General features: G+C 40.9%; 1 long non-coding RNA gene across 1 annotated transcript; it reads left to right on the top strand.

Moving 5' to 3' along the window:
* Positions 1-4,152: 4,152 nt before the first annotated feature.
* Positions 4,153-10,014, top strand: LOC148152824 (uncharacterized). Its single transcript, XR_015761920.1, has 2 exons — positions 4,153-4,639; positions 8,550-10,014. It is a non-coding gene; the product is annotated as an uncharacterized LOC148152824 (long non-coding RNA).
* The last annotated feature ends 1,796 nt before the right edge of the window (positions 10,015-11,810 follow it).

Below are 11,810 nucleotides of genomic sequence, written 5' to 3'. Positions count from 1 at the left end.
TACATCTCGTCCTGGTTAACATGTGAGAAACATGTTAACCATGTTTCTCACACATATATCAGTGAGGATTTTGTGTTTTAAAATGAACCTTCATCTCTATCTTTCCTTATTTAACAATACACGAGAGGGGGAAAAAAATGGTTGGAAGTATCATAAAACATTTTAAAGTAATGAACAAGCCTGTAGAGCGGAGAAAACATGGAAATCTCCCCAGTGTGAGGCATTCATCAGGCATGAATGATGGTGGAAAAATCAGGGGATGCAATAAATAGCACCCGTACAGACGATCCTGCTCAAGGAAAGCTGACAACTCTCGGCTTCTTACTTCGTCCATTTGCTGACAGACAGAAGAGGGATTATTTTTTCAAATGCAAATGAGAGGTTGATGTTAATCTTTAGGGTGACAGACTGATGAACAGATCACAAACACATTCTGCGATTTGACTTGTCTTTATTTTCCAACTCTGACATAAAAGCTCACGCAGTGGAGTTTCATCCTGGAACATTTAAAGCAGAAGTATACTCCACTCTGAACCAAAGACAGAAGGAAAATTACTCTTTGAAGTTTATATTGTGGGTTCATCATTTTTGGTATGGATTTAAGATGTGGTTATCATTTTAAATTTTTTTTCTGTTGATGCATCACACAAATCTGTTGAAAAGCCCTTTGTTAATCTCAAACTCCAAGCAAGCTTCAAAAAAGCTGTAGTGCTGAATTAATAGCATTACAACCTAATTACAACGCTGACAGAACACTATAATTACAACATAAGCAAATTGTGCCAGAAAAAAAAAAAGTGTTCTCTGTTTTGTAATAAACAAATGGCCTTTTTTTTTACTGTGAAAATGAAGCCCTCTAACAACCTTTGGCCTTTTGTTCACCTGTATTTTTAAAGTCAATACATAATCTGATCTGTGCAGCGTATTTTGCTCTAAGCCGTTAATGACTCATATTGCCAAAATGAACTTGTTGTGGATGCAGCCATGCATGCTAAAGAAAACAAAAATAGACAGCCACACAAGGTAGACTGGGGATTTTGAGGGCAGGAAAAAGCAGATACGTTGGAGTTTTCATCCGCTTGAGCATGTTTGTGCACATGACAGCTAGAGAGGATATATTTGGGAGTGTGGAACGATCCGGGGAGGAAAGTGATGACCCGTTCTGAGGGCATGATTCAGCAGGAGGACAGAAATAGAGCCATTATTAGCCAAAGAGTCATGCAAAGGGTAATTCCTGTGGCCCTCTTGGCCGTGGCATTACTACTGAGCATTTAGATGAACAGAGCTTGGCCACAGCTCAAACAAATCCCCCTGAAAGATAGACTATACATTGCTTTGCAACAGTATTCATAGGTCTTGAACTTTTCCATATTTTGTGATTGTACAACTGGCAACTCTAACACATTTTTAGGGAATTTTAAGGAAAAAAAAAACAGAAAGCAGTGCAAAAGAAAAAGCAAACTGTTTTTAAAAATCTTCAGACACAAAAAAATATGCATTTGTATTAAGTTGTTCTCACTCTGGTATACATAAATACATTCAGTTGAAACAATTACATTTAGAACTTATCTAATCAGTAAAACAAGTCCCCCTTTTCTGCGATTTTATCTCACGATGAACTCAGCTTGAGTTTTCCCTGGATGGACATGTAGAGTATTTTTGAGTAGAGAAATGGGCAAAGAAATTTGTATAATGTACGTGTGTATTTCCTTTCTAATTTCTAATTTGTGGAGGTACATGACAAAGTCTGCAGCAGAGATCCAGTGAAAGGTGGTTTTGCAAAGTATTGTATTGCAGTGACTCAGTAGGGCTGAAAACAAATGCACATCACACTACATTTAGTGAATTGTGCTTTTGTTTGTATCATAAAACAACATAAGAAACAAGGAGTTTTATGTTATATATTTAAAAATGAATAATTTAGCAAGACACTTAAAATGTTTGAAATAGAGCACTGGGGAGTTTTAAGGAGAGTCAAAATACTCAGTGTGAACACCATTTGAATGATCTCCCTGCATCGCCAGTGAAACCTGACACCAACATCTACCACTGTGCCAGATGTTCTGGTTAAACGAAGACACACAGGTGGTGATTCAAACACTCCATCACTTTTCAGATCCCTCCATCTATCAGGCCTGCCTCGTATACCAGCACAGGTGTCAGGTTTTGGGGCGGTTGTGCTAGTGGAGGGGAGATGAGTGTCAGGTCATTAAGTGTCTCTTTCTCTTCCCATTTGTATTTATCACTACAAAAGAAATACGGGGCACTTGTTTTGCAACGGGTTGGCTTTTAAGGATATTCAGGTGACCTGGAGGAGGTGGAAGATGGATGGTAGACTCCATTATTGGCACAATCACAAGCACTGCAGACAAAAACAATAAGCAAAGTAACTCAAAAATAGCCACGACATATAAATCGCAGACTGCATGAGTCATTACTCAAGCTTACTTAACCAACTCGGGACGGCTGGGGAAATTTTTAAAGTAAGTAACACAGTGATGAATCACTGTTTGCAATAAAACTGCAAATATAATTTTGTTGCCAGTCTCTCTTGCAGACAACAGGGAGGTTATTTACTGTCCTAAAATTCTTTATAATGTCGAACCAGTGTTCAACTGCATTTCTTTTGGGTCCCTTAAATACTGCATCTACGCAGGACGTGTAAGCATCTTTATGTCACAGGTTACATGCATGACAAGTAGATAGATTACGATAGGGGGGAGGCTCACAGCATTTAGTGCTGGGTGTTCCAGTGATATGGCCGATGTTAGTTGTGCTTAAAAGAGGCTGGAAGACAATGCAGTCATAAATACGTCTGATGACAGAAGAGAAAGCATTCTCGGTCATTATATCTGTCAAGGCTAAACTCTCTGAGTCAGACACTTTTATGTGTCAATAGGAATCAGACTTTCACCCACAAAATAGCAGCACAAAACAATGGTGAGCCCCACTACTGCAGGTTGAGGAATATAACATTGCTAGTATGGAAAAATGGTTGAACTGTTCTTGAACAGCGCTTTATCTAGTCCAGAAGACTCCAAAGGGCTTTACACTACATTTAGTCATTCATCCATTCTCACACACACACACACACACACAACCACATGCTGATGGTGGTGAGTTAGTACATTGTAGCCAAAACTGTACAGTCTGACAGAGGCGAGGCTGCCAGGCACTGGCGACAGCAGGCAAGGCGGTGAAGTAACTCCAACCGTACTGTCTCCACTGTTGCTCTAACAGATGATGAACGGTAACATCATAACAACCATTTCACTATATCAGTTGTAACTACTCTTCCCTATTGTTGGTTAGGACTTGCGAAGGGAATAACTAACTTTAAAGTTTCGTTAAACTATACAAAAGTAAGAATGCCTGCTTTTGTAACAAAACAAAAACATGAAATTCAGCAAGTATAACGCTTCATATCTAGGGAACGCTGAATGTAAATGGATTTATCACACAAAACATTCATATTATCCAAGTTAAGATGAAATATGAGGCTGCAGATGTTAACAAAATAAGTCTTGTTTGGGAGAAAAAAAGAACCGGCTTTCTGAAAAAAGCTGAACTTCCCATCACTACAACTACCACTCTTATAAGTCAATCAATTTCAAGCTTAAAAGATTTTGATAATATAATTTTTTAGATATAAAATTAGATTAAATAAAAGATCATGTATTTAGTTTCTTTTTTTTAAAACCACATATTTATTTGCAGTTGAATAACATAATAAATCCTTCATAATGACAAACACAAGTCAACGGCTCATCGGTAACAATTCAGTGTTTCTCAAAGGACGACCGACTGTTGAAGGAGTTTATTTTTGGACTTCATGTTACATGTAAACATAATACCAGTGTGCTACTTTGCGAGAACATTTTACAAAAGAAGAATATGTCACTTAAGAGGCCCAGGGTGGTAAAAAGTGGTGCATTTGGTGAATATGTTTAAAATAAATGCATCAGAAAAAACCCAATCAACTTTCCTGCCTTTCGTAAATGCTTTCAGATTCATCCAATTAAGAAAACCTTCATAAAGTGCTTTACACATATTCAATTCGAGATAATATGCAAGAAGAATTTCTTCTGATGTTCTGCTTGAAAATTAATTTGGATCTGCACTTGAGTTGGCTATTCCACATAGAGCCAATGATATGGTATTTTGTATTTTTATCTTTTTATTATCTTTTTATTATCTTTTATGTTCTTTGATAATCATTATTCTTTTTATTATCTTTTTATTATCTTTTATTTTATTATTCATTATGGTTTGATCTTTATTTGTCTGATAAAAGTTATTCTGCTCAGATTAGTATGCAAATTGAACATGGATCACGTGAACAGGGCATGCTTGGCTCTGGTTGACTTGGGTTGGGCTCTGATTGGTCCGCTGGTTGACGCTCTCAGCCCATGATTGGCTCATGGTCAGAGAGCGGCTACCTCTGATTGGATGGCTCGCCTGCAAGGATGGAGATGGCCACTCCCCCTTTGCACGTGAACATTCTTTTGATTAAGAGATAAAATACGAAAAAGCCCGCGGTTTGGGTCAGAGTCTGCTGTGGATCGCGTTCGAATGCCCAGCTACGTTGATGCTACTGCTCTATCTCTAGGCCGAAGGCTCTCCGGCCAAGTTTCACGAGGTAAGCGCTGGTAACTTGAATGAATCGAGCATCACGTGTTTAGTCATAGAGTGTTTTGTACTGTATTCTGTGGGGAATAAATCGAGCATATTTGTTCTAGCAGTAACAGTGTTTGATGCATGCTATTCTGCTGTATTCTGTGGGGAAATAAATCGAGCACATTTAATTCTAGCAGGAACAGCGTTTGGTTTCGTTATTGCCGCCGATCTCCTTCGACCCTGATTTAAAATTTCATAAAACATTTTGGCGTCACGATTACAGGATTTTAAAGGGGACTGCGGCAAATATGTTTAACATGTTTAAGAGAAAGAATAAAAATAAGAGTAAGTATGACGTTGGGAAAAAAGTTGAAAGAATCCCTGGCTGGGATCAGCCTCACCAAGATGTAGCGCAGTGTTTGCGCGAGGGGGGAGGGCGACCCGAGCCGTGGGGAGATGCGCTGCGGGAAGCCGAGCCGCCGGAGTTGTTAGCTGTTTTGCAAAGCATTGAGGTGGAGGCCAAAAGCCCTGTTGCCGGATTGCAAAGGCGTATGTGGGCTTGCGCAGCCGCTTGGAAAAAGCAGCATGAGATTAATAAAGAAGCACAGGCGCAGCAGTTGAAAGACAGACAGGCCTTAGCCGATGCATTAGCCGCAGAATCGTCACATAAGCAACATGTGCAGCTGTTAAATAACCGGTTAAGGCAAATGACTGAGTTAGCTGAGAGAACTGTGGTTCAGGTAGCTGCACTGAAGAAGCAACAGAAACTTAGAAGGAAGCCCCGGCAGCCTTCGCCAAAAAATGTTCGTGCGTTTGTTGCTGGTTTAACTGCAGAATGGGACCCAGAGAAATGGGATGGAAATATTTCGGGAGATGAAACAGATTACATTTGGGAGGAGGGGGAAGATGCTTGTGGGGGAACACCGAACACCCCCCTTCGCCCTCTGCTGGACCTGAAACCTGTTCGTCGCAGGAGGCAGGAACAACGACACCTGCCGGATGTGCGACAACAGCGCAGGGACAATGCGGGGCAACTTGTAGTGGACGGTCAGGGAAATGCAGTGTATGACATGGTGGCGGCTCCTCAGCCTGACCCCATTTACCGTACCATTGTGGAAGATTACACACAGGAAGAAGTCTCACATTTAACGCGCAGACTGCGGCAGCAGAATGGGGAGCCGACAGATTTGTGGTTAGCACGGATGCTGGATGAAGGGGCTTCACAAGTGGAAATAGATGCAGTTGATGGGATGTCCTTTGCAGGATTGTCAACAGAGGGAGCAATAAACTCTAATTATCGCCAAGAGGTAAGACAACTGCCAGATGCAGCATCATTGTTTGTGGTATGGGCGGTCGCCATACAAAACCAATACGCCGCGTTTACTGACTGGCCAGAAATCACTGGAAATTGGATAACGCTAAGAGAATGTACACAGCGTTTGACTCGATTGTGTGTGAGAGATGCGTTGGTAGTGGGCATGGCTGATCAATATCAAAGCTTAGCAGTTCCAAAAGCCGTGCGGGATCAGCTGATTCGTACTGCACCCCCCCATTACCGAGCAGCAATGCTAACTGTGATGCTAGGCGATCCAGGTGCTTCCATGTCTGACATTAAGAATCGTATAGGGGAGTTAGGAACCCTGGGGAATGGGCTCTTTGCACCTCAGCTTCCGCGTTCGGGGTAAAGCGGCTCGATTGTTTCCGATCCAATACAAATATCATTTACATTAGGTGCTTGCAGTGCTTGGCCAAGGTTTGTACATCGATCCGAAGCCCCAACAAGTCAGCTGGAGAAAGGTTTTAAGATGTTCGCTTCGTTATACATTCACTGACACGAAGGTGAGTTTTACTTAAACTTTGTGGCTAACATTAACCTTAGCTTATGCTAGTAGGCAATATTCTCGGACATTGTTCTTGTAAAATGTGCTATTTAAGTATCTAAACATTCTAACGGACAATGTATTTATCTTATTTTCAAGTATATTATGTGTGTTTATTGTCGTTAGTGTCAGAGACTAACGGGGAGGTTCGGGCTTTTTACTTCCGAAGCGTGACGAAGCTCAACAAGCCTCATAGCTTGACAGTAGCGCAGCTCTGGTGTCAGAGATCTGGTTCAGCTGTTCAGGTTCAAAGTTGCTGCTTTTAGAAGAATATGACCGTGTTGCTTCATGTCTCCGTGTTATTTCGTTTTATTACCTTTGCATGTTTCTTGTGAAGAGCTCGCATAGGACGGTGTTTACAGCAGTATGTACAGGCGGATCAGTTGCTCGGCTGTCTGGCTCTGGTCTGCTCTCTCGTTCCCATAAACTCTTTCAGGCTGAATATAGAAGTGATTCCATGGAAATAACTCAGGGAAGCTCCTTTATTTACCATCTGTATCCCCGGTAGTTTTAGGCTGATCCGGAGTGAAGTGAAGGCTGCAAACTTTCCTGTTCGGCGTTAGCTGGTAGCGACAGATATTTACAAGCCATCTTCTTAATTCAGGATCGCTTGGAAATTAACGAAAACTTAAAAGCCCATTATATTAGGAAGACAACAATGTTAATAGTATTGTTTTTTTGCATCTGAAATACGACTTAGTCTTTTCTACCAGTCATGGTAACTCAAAGCGGAAAAAAGTGAGCCGCATTAGCTCCTGGAGATGTGACGTCAACGCCTTAGGTGCAAAGAGCCCATTGGGAGGAGCCACGAAGAAGGGATGACCATCAGCAAGGATCCCGTAGCCCACACAGGGATGGGCTAAGACCAGGACAGGGACCGTCCAGATCTGCGTACTGGAGAGCACTGATCCAGACAGGGGTCTCTCCCTCTGACATAGATGGACTTCCCACAGAGGAATTAAAGAAGAAATGCCATAAAAAAGGATTGAAGGTAAGTTGCACAAGATATTCTGAATTTCCAGGACTGCATACTTTGGCACAAAGTCTCCGCGACGTCGTCCAGGAGTCCATGAGTGAAGCACGTGGATCTGAGTCGGTAGGACAAATACAGTCGGTTGGGCCCCTTAAGAAAAAGATCATCGCTGAAATTTCGGAGTCAGAATCAAGATCATCTGAAGAAGGGGAAATACACCTGCGGACTGTTAAAAAGAAAAAGAAGGGCAAAAAAGGTAGGAATAAGGATAGGAGACATTCAGCCCTGTATCCTGACCTTGCACACCTGGAAGAACGGATGAATGGATTGTTGAAAGAGTCACTCCGGAAGATGAGTGATAAACATGACTTGACCAATTGGAAACCAAATCTAGCGCAAGCGGTGGCCCAATTGAATAACAGGCCAATCGCACCAGGGGTAACACCACTAAACCAAATGAACACTGTCCATAACACCCCAGACAAAGAACCTATCAAAATGTGGAAGATTGATGAAAGGGCAGAACTTCCTATCAGAGCTACCCCAGGCTCCGCAGGGTTGGACTTGAGAACATTGGAACCCCTGACCCTAATACCTAATCAGGTTCAAGTTGTAAAAACAGGGCTCGGGTTACATATTCTACCGCGGTCAGGATTGTCCTTAAAAGGATTGACCATTCAGGCTGGGGTTATTGACAGTGATTATCAGGGAGAATTGGGTGTGGTGTGTCGCCACCAAGGCGAAAGTCCCCTGGTATTACAAAAAGGAGACAAGATTGCACAATTGCTACTGCAACCATGTGACATGTCAGAAGTCCAGGAAATCTCTCCACCCACTGAGATAACAGTAAGGAGAAAAGGGGGTTTTGGCTCCACAGATAAACTTGGGGCAAAGGTTTGGGTGAGACAGGAAAATGGTCCACCAGAAGCCGCATAAATCATTGCCCAAGGCAACGATGCAACTGTATATATTTAGGAGAAGAGAAGTGGTTGAATGTGCCTGTGTCAAAATGTTATTTAAAAGAAAACTAATCAGTATTTTTCTATTTTGTGTTATAGCAGTGCTAATTGTCATTTCAGCTCCATACTCCCGTGACGCCGGCTGTGACGACGTCCGCCATCATGGGAGGCGCCGAGGAGGATGTACCGGCTGCGAAGTCATCGTGTGCCGTGCCTTGGTCGCCATGGTACTGCTGACGACGTCCCGCTTCGCTCAGTCTCTAAGATTCGACTTTGGTGGGAAAGCAGTACCCATGACCGGAGCCAGGATAATTTCACTTGTGCAGCACATACCAGATGTCTGATTATGTGAACAGTGTTATTCAAGGTCACCCATGCCTATTGTTACCAAAGGATGTACACTACGGATTCAATCGCGTGTACCGATGTGTCAGTATCATTCTGACACCGACAGACGACTCATGTGCACGGAGAGGACGTGAGTGGTATGACACAATTTTAGGTGGAGCTGGAACACTGATGGGAGTATCCAATGCGGTGGATAACGAGGTTACCCGCACGATGCTGTCCAACACCGGACAACATGCAGCTAGAGCTGTTCACCAAATAGGGGTCTGGATGCCATCGACAGTTATGACTCAGGAAGAAGCAGCGAAGATCTTCCAGCAACAACTGACATGGGACCTAAGTATGTGGAATGCCACATCCGAGGTGTTGAGAAACATCTCACAAGCTTTAAAATGGACGGCATGTAACATGAAAACAATACATGCCCACATACAAAGAGAACGACTTGCGTATATATTAGACGAGTAAAAAGGTCTTTGGTTCATAGAATTTATAACACAGCCTTAAGATGAAAGTTACTTTGCGAATTCGGGATAAAAGACTAAAGTGATTATCAAAGACCAAGGGGTGGAATGATATGGTATTTTGTATTTTTATCTTTTTATTATCTTTTTATTATCTTTTATGTTCTTTGATAATCATTATTCTTTTTATTATCTTTTTATTATCTTTTATTTTATTATTCATTATGGTTTGATCTTTATTTGTCTGATAAAAGTTATTCTGCTCAGATTAGTATGCAAATTGAACATGGATCACGTGAACAGGGCATGCTTGGCTCTGGTTGACTTGGGTTGGGCTCTGATTGGTCCGCTGGTTGACGCTCTCAGCCCATGATTGGCTCATGGTCAGAGAGCGGCTACCTCTGATTGGATGGCTCGCCTGCAAGGATGGAGATGGCCACTCCCCCTTTGCACGTGAACATTCTTTTGATTAAGAGATAAAATACGAAAAAGCCCGCGGTTTGGGTCAGAGTCTGCTGTGGATCGCGTTCGAATGCCCAGCTACGTTGATGCTACTGCTCTATCTCTAGGCCGAAGGCTCTCCGGCCAAGTTTCACGAGGTAAGCGCTGGTAACTTGAATGAATCGAGCATCACGTGTTTAGTCATAGAGTGTTTTGTACTGTATTCTGTGGGGAATAAATCGAGCATATTTGTTCTAGCAGTAACAGTGTTTGATGCATGCTATTCTGCTGTATTCTGTGGGGAAATAAATCGAGCACATTTAATTCTAGCAGGAACAGCGTTTGGTTTCGTTATTGCCGCCGATCTCCTTCGACCCTGATTTAAAATTTCATAAAACAGCCAATTAAACAGACTGAGAGAACATATATAATACATCCTGTGAGTGGCCTGTAGTCCATTAATGGTAGAGAATGCTGCGTCTCCATTGGTGTGGAGGCTCCTTTCATTGTGCTGAAAATCAAAATGAACTGGACCAAGGACTGAGGCACGGTATATGAAATGCACAAAATATTGAGGCAATCGCCAGTCATGCACCATAATAACAGTAATTTCTTCATTCAGTGTCACACATGTTAAAAATAGCCACTCAACGGTGCACTTTTTTTTTTCTTTCGGAAGAAACACAATTCAACCAGTAATTACACTTGTGTCTCATTGGTATTACATTCTCAAACTTTGATTCCTGAGGAATAAGATATATTTAAATAAAAAAAAAATGCACAAACACCTCTTGCTATGTTTGTTGTTATAATCAGACAAGTCAAGTTATTAATTAATAACTTATATACAGTATTTATATATTTTCAATTTAAGGAATAGACAGGGAAATATAAGTATTACACGCATCAATATCTTTGTCAGTAAACATATTTTGACAACAAATTCACATCCATTTTTGGCAGCAATCTGCACATACAAAGAAACCAAAACAAGTCATTTATAAGTTCATGTGAACGTGGCATGGCCAAGGGAATAAGTATGAAGAAAAGTGGTAAAAAGAGATAAAAAGCCAATAAATTAGCTGAAATTTTGTATTTTTTAGAAAGTGATCCGATCCTCTAACATCAGCTGGTTCATTCATTAGTGATGGTCAATTAAAAGATTCCCAATTTTAAAAGCATCACTCAAGAAACATCTCATCATGGGCACAAGCAGGGAGTGCTTTCTTTAGTTTTGTATTATATTCGGAGCCCACACACTTCTAAACTTCTGAATGTTCCACTGAGGAAATGTGAGGTCCGAATCTAGAAGGGGAAAGACACCAATTTACCATCAACCAGCCACAACCGGGTCCTCCTTTAGAGATTTCTTGTAGTCAAAATTCTAAACAGATGAATTCTCCTAGAATTTGAGAGTAAAGGACCACATGCAAATGGATTAGGTAACAATTTCAGTTTTTTCAAAGTAAATAATAGTGATGAACCCAAAAGCAATGGTCTTTGTGAATGTTCACAATTTAAGACTCCACTGCTGAAGAAAAAAACAAAACAAAACCACAACAACAAATTGAAGGTCGTTTAATGTTTTCTGCAAAAAATAATAAACAACCCATTGATTTTGTGGGAGAATCTTGTATGGTTTGATGAAACCAAAATTGACGTGATGTAATTGCACTGACTACTTTTGCACAGGTTTTGCATTCCAGTTGCACAAAATATAAATTGACTTGTTTTGATTTCTTTGAATTTAAAACAACATAAGGTGCTGATTTTGTGTCGTTTGGCCTAATATAAGTATCTTTACAAAGAAAAACCCATTATTTCCTTGTACCCCTACATTTAAGTCAATCCAGCAATGTGTTTGCATGTGGAGAAGGTTTGTGTGCATTTTGGAATTTTGTTTTGCATTCAAAAATGCTACATATCTAAACTGTACTGTAACTGCACAAATAGTCAAAATGGTGAATTATTAATTCAGTTCCCAATAAGATACAGTTGTTTCATTAAAAATTTACTCCATCAAAAAGTAATATTTACCTATTTACTTTATCTGCCTTTATTTTGGAAAACTGTACGAACAAAAGGCAGACTTGCGTTTTGGACAACCAGTAATGACTGATTAACATCT

This window comes from Poecilia mexicana, unplaced genomic scaffold (assembly GCF_051168715.1).
Source record: "Poecilia mexicana isolate PSO_F unplaced genomic scaffold, ASM5116871v1 scaffold_22, whole genome shotgun sequence".
In the NCBI taxonomy this organism is placed as follows: Eukaryota; Metazoa; Chordata; class Actinopteri; order Cyprinodontiformes; family Poeciliidae; genus Poecilia; species Poecilia mexicana.
Note: the sequence above shows the minus strand (reverse complement) of the source record. Positions and strands in the feature narration are given on the sequence as shown.